Source organism: Tenrec ecaudatus, chromosome 11, assembly GCF_050624435.1.
Source record: "Tenrec ecaudatus isolate mTenEca1 chromosome 11, mTenEca1.hap1, whole genome shotgun sequence".
Classification (NCBI taxonomy): domain Eukaryota; kingdom Metazoa; phylum Chordata; class Mammalia; order Afrosoricida; family Tenrecidae; genus Tenrec; species Tenrec ecaudatus.
The window spans coordinates 43,926,321-43,941,829 of NC_134540.1; positions in this window are offsets into that span (position 1 = coordinate 43,926,321).

Genomic DNA, 15,509 nt, shown 5'->3' on the forward strand with positions numbered 1-15,509 from the left:
ACTCTTACTTACAACTCTTTTTTTTTCACTTTCAGTACTAAAAGTACTTGCGCATAGGAGGTTTAGAACAATTTGTCAATAATCGATCCTATAGCAATACCAGCTTAACTACTATCCAACAAAGACATGAGAACCTTGGTACATGTCAAGGTGTCATCCTTCTGCTTAGGTGATGTTGGACGGTGCTCTCACATTCACTAGGTAATGCTCCAGCGTGTCAGTGGAAGGGTGGGAAAGAAAAACAAAGTTAAAACAAGGTATATTCTCTTCATTTACCTTAAAATTGTGATTCATCCCTCTGGTTTTCTTTTAGCAAATCAAACAACTTCAACTTGTCAGTAGAAGAGAGAGATGAGAGAGAGAGACAGAGAGAGAGAGAGAGAGAGAGAGAGAGAGAACCCCATTTTAGGGGAAAAAATAACACAATTTTAGGTGAACAGATACATTGTGTAGTCTAAGATATGGCAATATACATATATTATTAATGCATTAATAAAATAACATATTATTATTATATATAATAAGGGTTCCTGGGAAGCAAGGTGGGGAAGGGATGGGATAAAGGGGAGTTGATATCAAAGAATTCAAGAAGAAAGACAATGCTTTGAAACTGTTAATGGCAGCAATTGTACAATTATGCTTCATGTAATTGAATTATGGATTATTATATCTGTAAGAGCTCCCAATGAAACAATTTGAAGAAAAAGAGAGAGTTAAGAAATAAATAAAATGGAAGAAAGAAACAAAGAAAACAAGAAAGAAAAGGAACCAAAATAAAGATCATGACAACTCCCTGGGGGTGGGGGGCCTGAGATTCTGCAATTGTGCACATGACCAACAGTTGGCTGCTGCCTGAAAGGATCGAGGACTAATCCACTCAGAGGATTAGAACCAGAGAGGCCCAGTGATCTATTTCTGAAAAAACAGCCATTGGATGCCTTATGAAGCACAGTGCTACTCTGACACACGTGGAGATTGAGTGATCTCCATCAATTTAGGAAACCATGATTTGAGATCCACTGTGTGTGAGAAAGAGGGTAAAGGAGTATATGTGTATATTTGTTATATGTATTTGCCAATATACCTATCAAATTATTTGACACACATACAGATTGAAATACAGACTGGAAAACTCTTTCTGGATAAATTTCTTTTAAAAAAACAGAATGGCAGTTAATCTTTATTTAATTCAATCATAAGTGATTTTACAGCAGAAAACTAGGGCTCCCAATAACATTGTTATTAAAACAATTAAATATAAGAAAAATTGTTTAAGAACAATTCTAAATGAATTCAAGTTACCTGGTCCATAAAACTTTTACCACAAGATAATAATGTGTTTTGCAAAAGGATATACTGAATCACTGTCAGAGATGTGTGAGATAGTGAGATAAAAGGTAAATATGGTAGATAATTAGAAATTTATCAGTGTGGCAAATTTCCAACAGGAGAAGCTGCATCATTATTCACTTATTGAAAACCTCCTCAATTCTAGGCCTGCGCTAGGCATTCTGAATACAGAGTTCAGCAAAGCAAACATGGCCCTTGCTTTCAAAGAATTCACTCAGATCAGAGTAAAAAGATTTAAGAAGTATTCATTACATAGATGCAAAAACTATGCAATATGCTATCAAGGAAGAACATTAAATTCATTACAAAAGTTTAACTAGGGACATTCTATTGATTAAGACACACCTATTGTCTTTTTTAAAGGTTGTATTTAATCTAAATATCACATTTAACGTAAAGATTTAATTACATATTTAAAATTTGAATGTGGTTTACAAAATTATAAAATAAATGATTTCCTTAAAGGTGTATAATAAATATTAAGATATTGTTCTAGTTGAATGCCATTGAGTTGGCTTTGACTCAGCAGCCTATGCACAACAAAGAGGACAAACGATGACTTACCTTGAGTCATTCTCACATTCCTTGTCCATTGCGTCTATTGCTGAAACCAATGTCAATCCATTTCTTCAAGGATCCATCTATTTTTTGATGGCCCGCTTACTTTACAGAGCATGATGATGCCCTTCTCCAGGGACTGATCCCTGTACAAGATGATAACATGTACAAAATACAAGAGACAGAGGATCAACACCCCAACTTCTTTGGGGCATTCTGGCAGTGATTCTCTCAAGACAAATAAGAAGCTGTTGACTTAATAATAATAATAATAATAAAAGTGGTCTAATTTCTAATCAAAAGTATGATGGTATATATGAGAAGTATTATAGATATAGGTTATCTGGTCTTTATAAAAGAATATATATATATATATATATATATATATATATATATATATATATATACTATATAATATATATATATATATCAAGAGGAACTCTAAATAAACATGTGAGTAATCATTTGATGAATGATCATAATTAAAGAGCTCTGAAAAATGGGTCAGTTTAGAGCTATTGACAGAACTCAGGACATGGTGTGTAATTTTTAATTAAGTCCTTCGATTTTTGTTAATTAAATATTCATTCTCTCCATTACATTTCCTTTTGAATAATGCTTGAGTAGATTATTGGTTTGGCTTAGTGAGATAATAGAGAAAATGTACTTTTATGCTCTATATTTTAAAGTCAATCATATAACTTGGGGCTAGTGGGATATTAGCAGACAAAAAGCAAACAGAGGGATACAAGTTGCTCTGCACAACTGGCCTTCCTGTTGGTGTTTCTGCTATTTCTAGATGAGACTTGGGTTAGTTCACCATTGGAGGCTAGCAGATACTGTCCAAAGAAATATTTGAAATATGCTATGCCAAGTGGAAGTACACTTTGTTTTTCTACTTTTGCATTGAACAAAACATTTCCAAGTTAACATATTTTTTCCAAAAATGGTGAGAAACACATGGAGCACACTAGACTGGCTCCACTTGAAGTTAGAAATCATACCCATCCATTCCCTAGGTATATCAGCATTATTGTAACTGACCCATAGGTAGACAACAAGAACAAAGAGGTTTTAGCTGCATTTTGTCACATGGCAATAGCTAACTAATAGTGCCGAACACCATAAAACACATAAATCAGAATATTTAATCTACAGTAGAAAAATCATTTATAAATACATAATTGAACTTAAGCATAAATAAGGATACCTATTTTACTCCACAATGTATAATGCAGTTCTGAATATGCCTCATGACTTCAAGAGAATTTATCATTGCTGACACGGACTGAAGGTCATGGATGCCAAAAGATTCTCAATGATTTCGCTTTTTCGTCCCTGTGAGCAACTCCAAGGGTCATTATGAGTCAAAATGGACTCGAGAGTGATGAGTTTGGTTTGATTTAAAATATGAAATGAATGCTAATAGAACTGGGAAATCACCAACATATAAATTAGGATAAAGATTAATACTTTGTGCCAAAAAAATCTAGGATTACAAAATATTATCTTCTTTGGTTCAAAATTGAAAATAATTAGAGTGAGAGAAATGTGAATACATAGGTAACAAGTTAAAATTCATTAACAGAAAGTGAATGTAAATGTGGAACGTGGCCACTAAAAAGTCACTTGTGCCATATAGTATAGCATAAATATATAACAGAGATGGAGGGCAGGGAGATCCAGGTCTACACATTTGAAAACAGACTACAACTGGCATACACTGTCAGTTTAGGACCCCACAGGGCCCGTAACACTGCTAGCTTGACACACCCAGGCTAAGGGGAAAAGGTTGGAATGGAATTTCTAGTATATAAGCGACCTGGAAACACACTTCTTCCATGCTTTCCAATACAAAGGGGAAAGGGAGGAACAAAAGATACATTTAGAAAAGTGGGTGAAGGGAGACATCAGACAGGTCAAGATATGATAAAATAATAATTTATAAATTATCAAGGATTCATGAAGGAGTGGGGAGCGGGGAGGGAGGGGAAAAAAATGAGGAGCTGATGCCAGGGCCTTAAGTGGAGAGCAAATGTCCTGAGAATAATGAGGGCAATGAATGTACAAATGTGCTCTACACAATTGATGTATGCATGGATTGTGATAAGAGTTGTATGAGCCGCTAATAAAATGATTAAATGAAAGATACATTTCCTGTTTAACAGACGAGGGACAGCTAGCAAAATGGTGTGTGTCGGAAAAGAAAGGGTGTTCACATTACCCCCAGCAATGGTGGCATTGGTGCCGAGCCTGGTGATAAGAACACAACACAAACTGAACTCTGGGGTACATATACCAGGAAAGAGGAGATGCACAACAGAAAACCAACCAATAGTAGGAGACCCATGGGAAAGCGAGTCATGGAGGACTGAAGTTATGCCTCTTGATCCTTTGGCGCCCTCATTTTAGCCGGGGACCCTTTAGTGTTTCCCACGGAACTAGGCCCTTAAGAATCTCACTTGTTCCGAGTCTGATCTGAATGTCCCTCCTCTGAAAACTTTCTTGAATATGGGGCAAGAACCAAGATAGAAAAGTCTTGAAACCTTAAAGTATGTTCTGATTTGCCACTGAAAGGATTAAGCTTCATCTGTGAAGTAGCGTTAAGCCACATACTATGAAGACAGTCGGCAACAACTAGAGGTGCTTAGATTATTGTGCAGAAAAATCACTGGGCAAGGCAAATAAAGGATTTCATATGGGAGGTGAATGGCACTGCTTTTGAATGGCAATAGGGTTGCATGATATAGCTTGCTTAGCACAAGGCCTAATTATGTGGAATGATAAGAGAAACATTTAATGGGGTGTTAAATCAAAAGAGAAACATATTAGTGGGGAGTCATCAACATGTATTTATTCAATTTGATGGAAAAAGCTTCTTGGATGATGTGATTTTGGGAGTTACTTTAATTACAGGTCTAAGAGGAATGCCAAACTATAGGAAAGGTGGAATAAGAAAAATAATGGAAGGGGGAAGGATTATTTGTTGTCTTCAAGACAGAGAGAAAGGAAAAGACAGTTAATGGAAAGGAGAGAGCAGTGAAGACTTTGACAAGTTAAGGTAAGCACCACTTAAAGAAATGGTTAGTGATAACAACCTTCTACTGAAAGCAATGATAAGTCCCTAAGTGGGAAGGCTAGAAAGACATTTGCATTGACTAATGGCTAGATCAGGCAGAGGTGGGGACAAGGACCCTGATAAGAAGTTTACCACACTTCAGAAAATCAAGTTCCTCAGAATTCAGCTTATCCACTTATTTTAATTTTCAAATGCTTATTGAGAGCAAATATATTCTTAAAGGTCAATCCAATAGTAAATTCAACGTTTAGAAGTATCCTGAGCGTAAGCTTTAAGATATTTGACATTCTAAGACACTTGTCAGGACATTGCATGATGTCTAAAGGAAGAGACTATAAATGTTAAGTGACCCGGTCCATTCTCTTAGTTACCTACTTATCTATTACTTTATCCCCAGATGTGTCAATTTCCTTCCTGGAAATTTTTGAGGAGCAATATCAAAGGCACATAATCGTTGTTGCAATTTCTTGATTATATTTCAGTGGTATTTGCAATCCCAGAGGTGTTGAGTGTCTTGGTGTTGGTTGGGTTTGGAAATCACTTAGTGTAACTTCCCGAAAGTCACTTAGTGTAACTTCCCCATGGATGCTCATTCATCCGCTGAAGAATATTTTAAATGACCTGGTTAAAATTAGAGTATGTTGCCATAATTTTATTGATGCAATGTATTCCTCCATTTTAACTAGCTATCATTTTTAAGCAGCTGTTTTTTGTTTGCTTGTTTATTTTTAAGTTGGCTAAATGAATCTACCAATTCCCTACAGAGTATCTCATGAGTGAAAAAATAAGATCAATATCCTCGACTGATAAGTGAAACTTGCTATTTAGAGGTTTCTCTCCATGCCATTCTAAAAGTATTTTTATTCCTAAAGGAAATCTTTTCCTCCTCTTCCTGGTACTGGAAGACATTCTTTCACAACAGTGGCTCTCCATATTTGTAATGTTTTTTAACCATAAAAAGTTAATTCCATAATTCCATACATATATTTTTTTTTCTTCTTAAGTTGAGAGTTATGCACCCATATCTCAGTGGGAAACAAATGACCACAGGATTTTAAGATTTGCATATACTCTCAGTAGTTGAAAAACTAATTGAATCCATTTGTGCACTGGCAGTTGCAACTATCTGCCACGGAGTATATGGAGTTGAAATCTTCCCAGTGGATCGGTTTACAAGGAAAGATTAATTTTCTGCCTCCTGGATCATTGCCAGGGTTTCCTTTCAGTTCATTCACCTGACTTCTCTGAATTTACACTTTTGAGATAGTGCTTGATTCTATCAAACTATATCTTAAAGAAAACACAATATTATTGCTTCTTTTACATAACTTTGGCATTGCTCTTTTGCAAACTAAAGAAGCTTCCTCTTGCTTCTGTTGTAGAGATTTGGAAATTTGTAAGACAGACATAATGGGAAGTAAATTGTTATCCAGATGGAAATATGGAATCCTGAATACAACCATTTTGTTATCCATATGCTCACATTTAAGAGGCTAGAAGTCCAAATTCAGGATTCCTACTGTATGAAAAACATTGTCTCTCTGTTGGTTCAATGCAAAGTTCTTTGACTCTTCAGGTTTGATTCCTTGACATCTGATTGATCTTCCTGTGACCTGGCTTCTATCTTTCTTCATCTATCTTTCTTCATCGCTGCTTGTCTAATATGCTCTTTAGAATCAGATAAAAGATTCACTTATCCTACCTCATTATCATAAGAAAGACAGCCCTTTCCTGAATGAGATCCTAACTACAGACAAAGAGATTTGCATATATCACAAACACTTAGGGAGGGCGGATGCCCAGTGGGTGCAAAACCTTGTGGACCCAGTGGTGGGAGAGAGAAGCATCTCAGCACTGGCAGGGGTCTCCATGTGGCTCCTCCAGCCCTCAAGGCACTGGTTATATCAGCACAGCGAGTGAGCTGAGAGAGCGTCTCCTGCCTTCAAAAAAGAAATACCGAAGTTCCCAATTCTCAGGAGAAGGCCATGTCCACACAGAGGCCTCACTGGCTATGACCTGATTGACAGGCTATACTTTACCCGTCACTCTTAATCCTCTCAAATTGACAAAGGATTATATAACTCCACACATGGCTTGAAATCAGGAAACGTGTGTTGTCAGAGTTATCTCTTCTCACCATACTTATTGTGTTTGTATGCTGAGAAAATCATCAGAGATTCTGGATTATATGACTAAGAATGTGGCATCAGTATTGCAAGAAGGCTTATTAACAGTCTGTTATATGCAAATGACACAAAATTGCTTGTTGAAAGTGAGGCAGAATAGAAGATCTTGCTGATGAAGACCAAAGATTTACCCTTCAGTGTGGGTTGCAACTTAAAATAAATAAGAATAAAGCTTACTACTGGATCAATATGTAACAACGTGATCAATGAAAAGCTAGAAGTAGTCAATATTTTAGATTAACTTGGATATACAAGCAATGCCCATGATAGCAGCCATCAAGCAACCAAAGGACACATTTCATTGGATAAAACAGCTGCACAATATCTCTTTCAAGCATTGAAAAACAAGGTTACTTTGGGTGCTGAGGGACACCTGACTCAAGCCCTGCTAGTCTCAGTTGTCTCATGTGCACGTGAAAGTTGAACATTGAACAGAGAGGAACAAAGAATTGCTGCGTTTGAATTATGTTGCTGACTAAAAATGACAAGAAAAGAAATTGCTGTGCACTGTGAAAGAATAAACAAAATCTGTCCTGGATGAAAGACCTCCAGAATGCTTCTTACAGGTGAGGATGGTGAGACTCAGTCTCCCCTATTTAGGACATGCTGTCAGGAGAGAACGGAGGGTAAAGAAAGGCATCATGCTTGCCAAAGCAAAGGAGCAGAGAAAGAAGAAAAGATGGAATTGACCGTGGCTACCGCAGTGGACTCAGAACATGGACACACGTGTGAGGTTTGCACAAGAGCGAGTGGTGCCTCGTTCTATTGTAAGAAATGAATCTGAACTGCCTTGATGGCAACTAACAGCAACAATAATACCAACATGGTTTTGTAGTAATACTCATTGACTTCCCCTTAGAGGGGCCAACAAAATATAATACATGAGTATTCACAGTGGTATTACTCAAAATAGCCAGGGTGGGGGGAAAACAATAGAAATACGCAGAAAAACAAATAACAACAAACTACACGTCCTTCAACTAGCAAATGACTGAAAATATGGTGGATCAGAAAAATGAAAAAAAAATCAGTAATAAAAAAGGAATGATTACTGATACATGCTACAGTGATGGACCTTGCAAAGGTTATACTAAGTGAAAGAAGTGATTCATAAGATTTCTTATTGATTGGTTCCTTTTACGGTGAAACCTGTAAGAACCAGAACTGGATAGGCGTTTTTCTATGTTTCCCCCAAATTTTCAAACTTTGACAAGATGCAGTCTTTCCAATTCTCCACTGACCTCTGTTAGCGGAGATCGTTGAGTTTCCTTCCTCTGATGGCTTCTGCTTGCAGAGGTCTGGCTCTCACGGGTTTAACTATAGGAAAGAGCCGCATGAAGGAAATCCAGACTCTGAAATGGCCTAAGTGGTTGTCGGGGGTGGGAACGGGGACAACAGGGAAACGAATGCTTAAGGGCACAAGGTTTCTTTTGGAAGTGATGAAAATAGTAAGAACCTAGATCGTATTTATGGTTGCAAAACTCTGAAACTCTGAAAAGAAGAAAAGTCACTATACAATAACCATAAAATGCATATTGTGTGGTATATGAATATCTAAGTCAAGCTATTATTTTAAGAAATCAGTAAAATTAAAGGTAAGGAGAATTTCTACAGTCCAGTAACATGAAAACATTTCATGGCCACTGATTTCATCCACGACATGTCTGTGACTACAAACATCATGCAATGGGCTCATCATCAATGAAAACATTGTTTATTTTTAAGTATAATAAAAGCAAAAACATATCAGTGCTAACAAAGGAATGAAAAACTTTGAGAGATAGATACTTTCAAAGGTACTGTTGCCATTCTTGAAAATTTACTGTAGATATCCATCTGTTATAACTCTATTTTCTTTGAAGTGCAAATTTAGTCCTTGTAAACCTCAAAGAGTTCAGCATAAGACTGACTTGTACTTCTTAACAAGGTTTTCAATGTGTGGACCCTCTGGGGATGTATATGCATGCATGCTGATGTAATTGTGCATGTTAGCTAGTACTCTACAAGAGTGTTAAAATTTATACAGCATGTGCTCAGAATGACATTTGCAAATTGATAGAACTGCAGTCCAATTATATAATGTATGTATGTATATATGTACATGTATATTGACTCCAACACATTGTCATCAACAAAATATAACTTAAATCATTCTTCTGTTCTCACTTTTTTCTGATGCGAATGTTTTAATAGGGAGTGAGTAATGTGTTTCATTTGTCCTGTTTCTCCTTTTATGTTTCAATGGCCCTCTTTGTACAGTAAGAGTGGGATGTTACCACGTCTTCCCCTCAAGGAAAGGCTGACGAGTTTGGACAGCCAACCTTTTAGTTAGCAGTTGAGCGCTTAACCGCTCACCCCCAGGCCTCCCTTGTCATAGTTAAGACAAGTCTTCCCAAATTTCCATATTTCATCTTACCTTTGGCGTCACCAGCATTAAAAGTGTTATTTTAGAATAATGCTTTCCCTGTAAACTTAAAGACACAGGCGCACATGCATAGCCAGATTCATAGAAGAATATGTACACATACATGCATACCTACACGGATGCAGATGTATTCACAAGTAAAATTTATGAATTCACATCTTGGTTTTAATATGGAGGCTAGATTTCTTTATCCGACAGAACTTTGGTTTTTGAAGGACATGTGTTGGTGCTGTGAACTGTTTGTTGGCTCCTAACTGCAAGGTGAAGGTTCAAGTCCACCGATAACCCCACGAGAGAAACCTGAGGCTGCTGCTCACGTGAAAACATTGAATTCAGAAAGTCCTATTTAGGGTTGGTGTGAGTCAGAGTTGATGACAGCAGCTTTCTTCTTTTATGGGGCGTGGGGTAGGGGTTTGCTTTCGAGAGGGACCCCAAGGCTTAAATTCATTCACTGCCGTCTCTTATCAGCCTCAGTTTCTGTCCTTGGAGACACACCAAGAGCCTTTTATATATTCGCAAAGCAATACAATCTATTCTACTCTAGTTATCAAATATAGTTTTATGTTAATACATTTGTTTTATAAAGGCATCTCTCTGTCCATTATTAATTCTGCCACTGAGAACCAGATCATGTGTGAAACTCCTGAATTCTGTTCTTTTCAATCTCTGAGGTGGGAAAAATGTGTCACAATACTAATTCCATCCAATTGTTTTGTCATATGATTTTATAATTATTTGATTTGTAAAGTAATTGCATTTTTTAAAGAATTAAAAACAATCAATCCACTCTTTTGGAACAGAGCGCATAATCTGTCACCTAGTCAATATGCCCATTGACAAGGGAATCCATTCTTTTGGACGGTCCACCCTTCGAATTTGAAGATTTGAGGGAAAACGAAGATATCAACACAGTGAAAAAATCCTAATGATTTGAAAGTTAATAATTAATAAAGGGTGGCAACAGATTTTTCAACTAAAATAGGAGCTATTCCTGCTCTTCTAAAATATTAACATTTGAATTACCCAACAGATCTAATGTTGGGGAAAGTGAAGAACTTCACAAGTATATTTAAAACTATTTTTTCAGAAATGATCATATTGTTACTTTATGTAACTTTGTTACTTTAGGGAAGTTAAAAAGTTAAAGAATTGGAAATATTTCACCACAATATTGTTTTAGTAAACCCAAAGAGCATTTAATTGCAGATATTAGATGTATTGTTTGGTTCGGTAATGGAGATCACCATTAAATTTGAGAAATATAGCACTTTTTTTACTCATATTTCTAGAATAAATATCTCAAAAATATCTTCCCTTTACTTATCTTTTTAAATTGCTAAGAGAATGTAGCTACTGCACTCAACTTCCCCACCGCCCTCAACCCTTATGCCACTGCAATTTCTATAGACTCGTTACCTATCATTTAAAGGAGGAAAATGGATTAATAATGAGTGCATTTTAAGTTTGTGAGTAAAGAACCATTTTATGATTAAAATATAAAAGTTCTGATTAATGATATGCTTATTACAACAAAAAATAGCTTCATAAGTATTCTGCTATTAAACAGAATAAACATCATTTGACATTGTTTCCTATCGTTGAAAAAAATATGTAACTTAATACACTGGTTTCTCATGAACTTTTGAGCATCTTAGTCCACATTTCGCAAAATTTCTTTGTAGATAGAGGTTTTTTCATTCATTTAGACTTTCCAGTCTTTGTATTGTTTCTTAATATCAATGATTTTAATGACAATGCACCATAAAATTTATAAATTGAAATCTGTTATGTTCAAAAGTACTTGTTCGATCACAAATAACATGTTCATATAGGATTAAAAACACATACATTAAAATGTATAACCATTATGTCACTATTAAAGATAATGTACAAAATTATATGTCTCTGTAATTCTGGTGTTTATGAATATATTCTCTCATAATTCTTTTTGAAAATATAAAACCAATTAATCATATAGATAGCATTTTATAATTTTTTATGTTTCCATGATGATCCCATTTTGAATTTGGTTGTTTAGCAAATGAACTATTCAATATCCACTTAACAGATATGCCTACTAGATTTATATTTTAATTATTATTCTATTAGATAACATGCTAGAACATATGGTCCGTGGTTGGACAATTTTGTTTTTGTAAGAAAACAGTAATAAACGAACTCTCCACAATACGCCTCAGCTATTAAACCTTGGCTATTGAACTGGGCCAGGGAATTAAAATTAATAAGTTAGTACAAATTCACCATTTTGCTTTGGCTTTATTTTATGCTCCATTTTTTCCCCAGATTTGAGTGTGTAATAAGACTAGAAGTCGGGAGATCTCTAAGGTGTAAAAGTACACGTCTTTCACCCACAGAGACTCCCAGGTCCTGGCCACTCTTCTTCCTAGACTCCGTCCCTGTGTGATTTGCTCTAGTCTCAGATCTCAAAAGAATGGATTTAATTGTTAATTTTAGTCCTTTTTCCCATTCTCTACCTGATGTGCTTATGTGAATAATGCATATCTATCTTTTGTTTTCTGCCGGCCTGGAAATCTTTTACCTCTGATTTCTAGTGAAATGATTTCTTATTTTGTTTTTTATTCCTAGAATTTTGCATAGAACATTTTCTTACCAGAAAAGAGGCAAAATAATCCAACCAGGATGAATCACTGTGTGTGTGTGTGTTTAGGTCTGTTATAAGTTTGCTAAACTCTACCAGATGTATCAATAATTACACTAATAGAAAGACCAAATTAGAGTAAGACCATTACAAAATAAATTTGTTGCATTTTGTAAGCATCCCCAGTGAGATTATCCCTTGCCCAGTCCTAAATTCTGCACTTTGTGGGAGTGTAAATCAAAGACAAAGTCTCAGTTTATTCTGGATTCTAAGTATTGTGAGCATAGAGATATGCCTTGTTTAATGTTACAAAGTTGTACTGTCAGGTTTGTGTTTTATTCTTTTAAAATACTAGCAAGTTAAAAAATTTCTAATTACAATATACTTATCTATTTGCTTATCAGTGAGACTTGGCACTTAGTCCCTGTGAAAAATGTATTTCCCTAGTACTGTCCCACAGACTTCACTAGCTACAGGACTCTCCACAAATTCTTTATGCCAAGATCTTACTCTGCTCTCCTGCGGGGCTATCACCCAGACCATTTCTATAAAGTAAATCTCTGTGAACCTTGTAGACGCGATAGGATTGCCTTTTATTCCCTTTCTGCTCCTGTAAAGGGTCTGAGACACTCACAGGGCCAGTACAGCCCTGTTTATACACTTGCTTTGAGTCAGCATCAATGGCAGTGAGTATGGTGTTTTTTTAATGTTTTAGTGTTTAATTGGTAGTGTTTGTGTGCTATTAGTATATTTATTGATGTAATTTATTTATATATATAATTTTTATCTACTGATTACGTTCTGGGGAAGGATAGTCATGTCCAATACTTGACATTATCTCTTTTCAGAAGACTCTTTTCCAGTTCTATTCAATACAACCTTTACCAAATAACAGTGTCACATTCAACCAGTGTCACATTTTATCAAGTTGTCACAATCTGAAACGATATATTTTATCTATTATTTTTCTGGAATTTGTGATTCTTACCCACTATCATGTCAATTACAGGAGTTCACTTGCATCTTCTTCTGGTGTGTTCATTATTGTGCCTCCGTCCAGAGTTTGATATCTGAGCTTATATTGAAAGTCCTCTTTCTCTCCTGGAATGTGTGTATGCTTCTCTCTTCTGCCTCCCAGAAATATGCTTGAAACTTTCTGTGTAATTATCCTACTATTTCTTTAATAGGTAGAAAACCCATCAGTATAAAAAAAACCAAATGATCAGTAATCAATAAATAACTATTTTTTGGGTTTAATTGCTAAACATTTATCATCAATTTGTTATGAATATATATTCTAGCATAATCACAATTAATATTTACTCACTAAGCTATCACAATGATTCTGTCCATGGTACAATTAGTTCATGCACTTGGCTTCTAAGCTGCAAATTAGAGCTTTTAATTGACCAAGGGTACCTTGGAAGAAAGTCCTGGTGATCCACTTCAAAAACTAACAGCCATGGATGTCTTTATGGAATATAGCTCGACATCAGGTCATTATACACCGTATCGATTCTGCAGCAACTGCTTCAATATAAGTTATATGTTAATTATTTTGCTCAGACTCTTCATCCCCTCTGCAAAGCAGAAACATTATATATATCTTATTATTCTTACTTGGTTTTGCTATTAGGTGCCCTTGACTTGGCTCTGACCCACAGCAATCTATCCACAACAGAATGAAACACGGCATGATGCTCCTCCACCTCATAATTGTTCTGTACCTGAGCCCGTTGTTGTAGCCATGATGCCAATCCATCTGAGGGAGGGTCGTCCTCTTCTCCCTGCCCCTCTCCAGGGACTGATCTTTCCTGGAAATCTGTTCCAAGTAGGTAAGGCAAAGTCGTGTCACTTTTGCCTCTAAAATACACTCTGACCATACGTATTCCAAGCAGTTCAGACGCTGCAGATAGAATCCTGCAAACCCAATAACTTGTTAATAACAAATATCTTTTTTCAACAACAAAAAAGGACTTCTCCAAATGTAATACACAGAAATCAAGTTGACTACATGTGTGGGAAGAGACGATGGAAAAGCACAATAGCAGCAGCCAATCTCTGACTGTAGAGAACGCCATTTGCACCTATGTAAGTTCTAGTTGACATTGAACCAATTCAAAATAAATCCATGAGAGCCAAAATACCACTTGAATATATCCCTCCAAATTTCAAGAGCCTAGAAAAGATTTGCTGTATTGAACACAAATGGCAAAATTTGATGTGCTATGGAAAGACATCATAAATGAAAAAAAGCAAAAGGTCATTAAAAAGACAGGAGAGAAAGGAAAGATGGAAGTGGATGTCATAACAGACTCTGAAACTTGCTCTGAATTGTAGAGTAGCAAGGCAATTGGAAGAAACGATGAAGTTAAAGATTCAGTGAGCAGCTCTCAAAGACAAAGTAAAATATTATAATGAAATGTGCAGAGACATAGAGTTGGCAAACCAAAAAGAACACAATCCGCATTCCTGAAACTGACAGACGGATTGATACAGTGGGGCAACAATGGGCTCCAGCATCACAGTAATTGTGAGGATTGTGCAGGAGCATGCTTTGTTTCCTGGGGTTGTACAAGTGCTTGTTATGAGTTAAAACTGACTCAATGGCAATGAACCACAATAAACCTTATATGAACTGTGTCTTCTCCTAATTGTTATTGAAGATACAGTTCAAATAACTGCTATTGTTGTTGTTAGGTGCCATCATTTCTGTTCTAACTCATATTACCTCCATAGAAACTCACAAGCAGACTGAGGATTCAGCCTTTTGTGACGGTCACAGGTCAACTCTTCTCATGGCAGGCCTTCCTCTTTTCGCGTCCCTACTTTACTAAGCAGGATGGTTGCTCTAAGACCAAATCTGTCCAGTCTTGTCTCCCAGGAGTATCTGTTTGTGCTTTTCCCAAGATAGATTTGTTTGTTCTTACAGGGTAGTCCACAGTACTTCCAATATTCTTCCTGAGCACATAATTCAAAAGCATCCATTCTTCATCATTCTTCTTTAATCAATATCCGCCTTTCACATGCATATGAAGCGATTGAGAATAGTATGGCTTGAGTCAGACAGTCCTTAGTCCTCTATGTAACCTCCCTATTTTTTAACACTTTTAAGAGGTGCTGCAGATTTACCCAATGAAATGTCTCCTTTGATCTCTTGATTGCTGCTTCAATGAGCATTGATTTTGGATCTAACAAAATTAAATCCTTGATAACCAATCTTTTCTCTCTTAATCACGATATATACATATTGGTCCAGTTGTGAGGATTTCGGTCTTCTTTACATCGAGT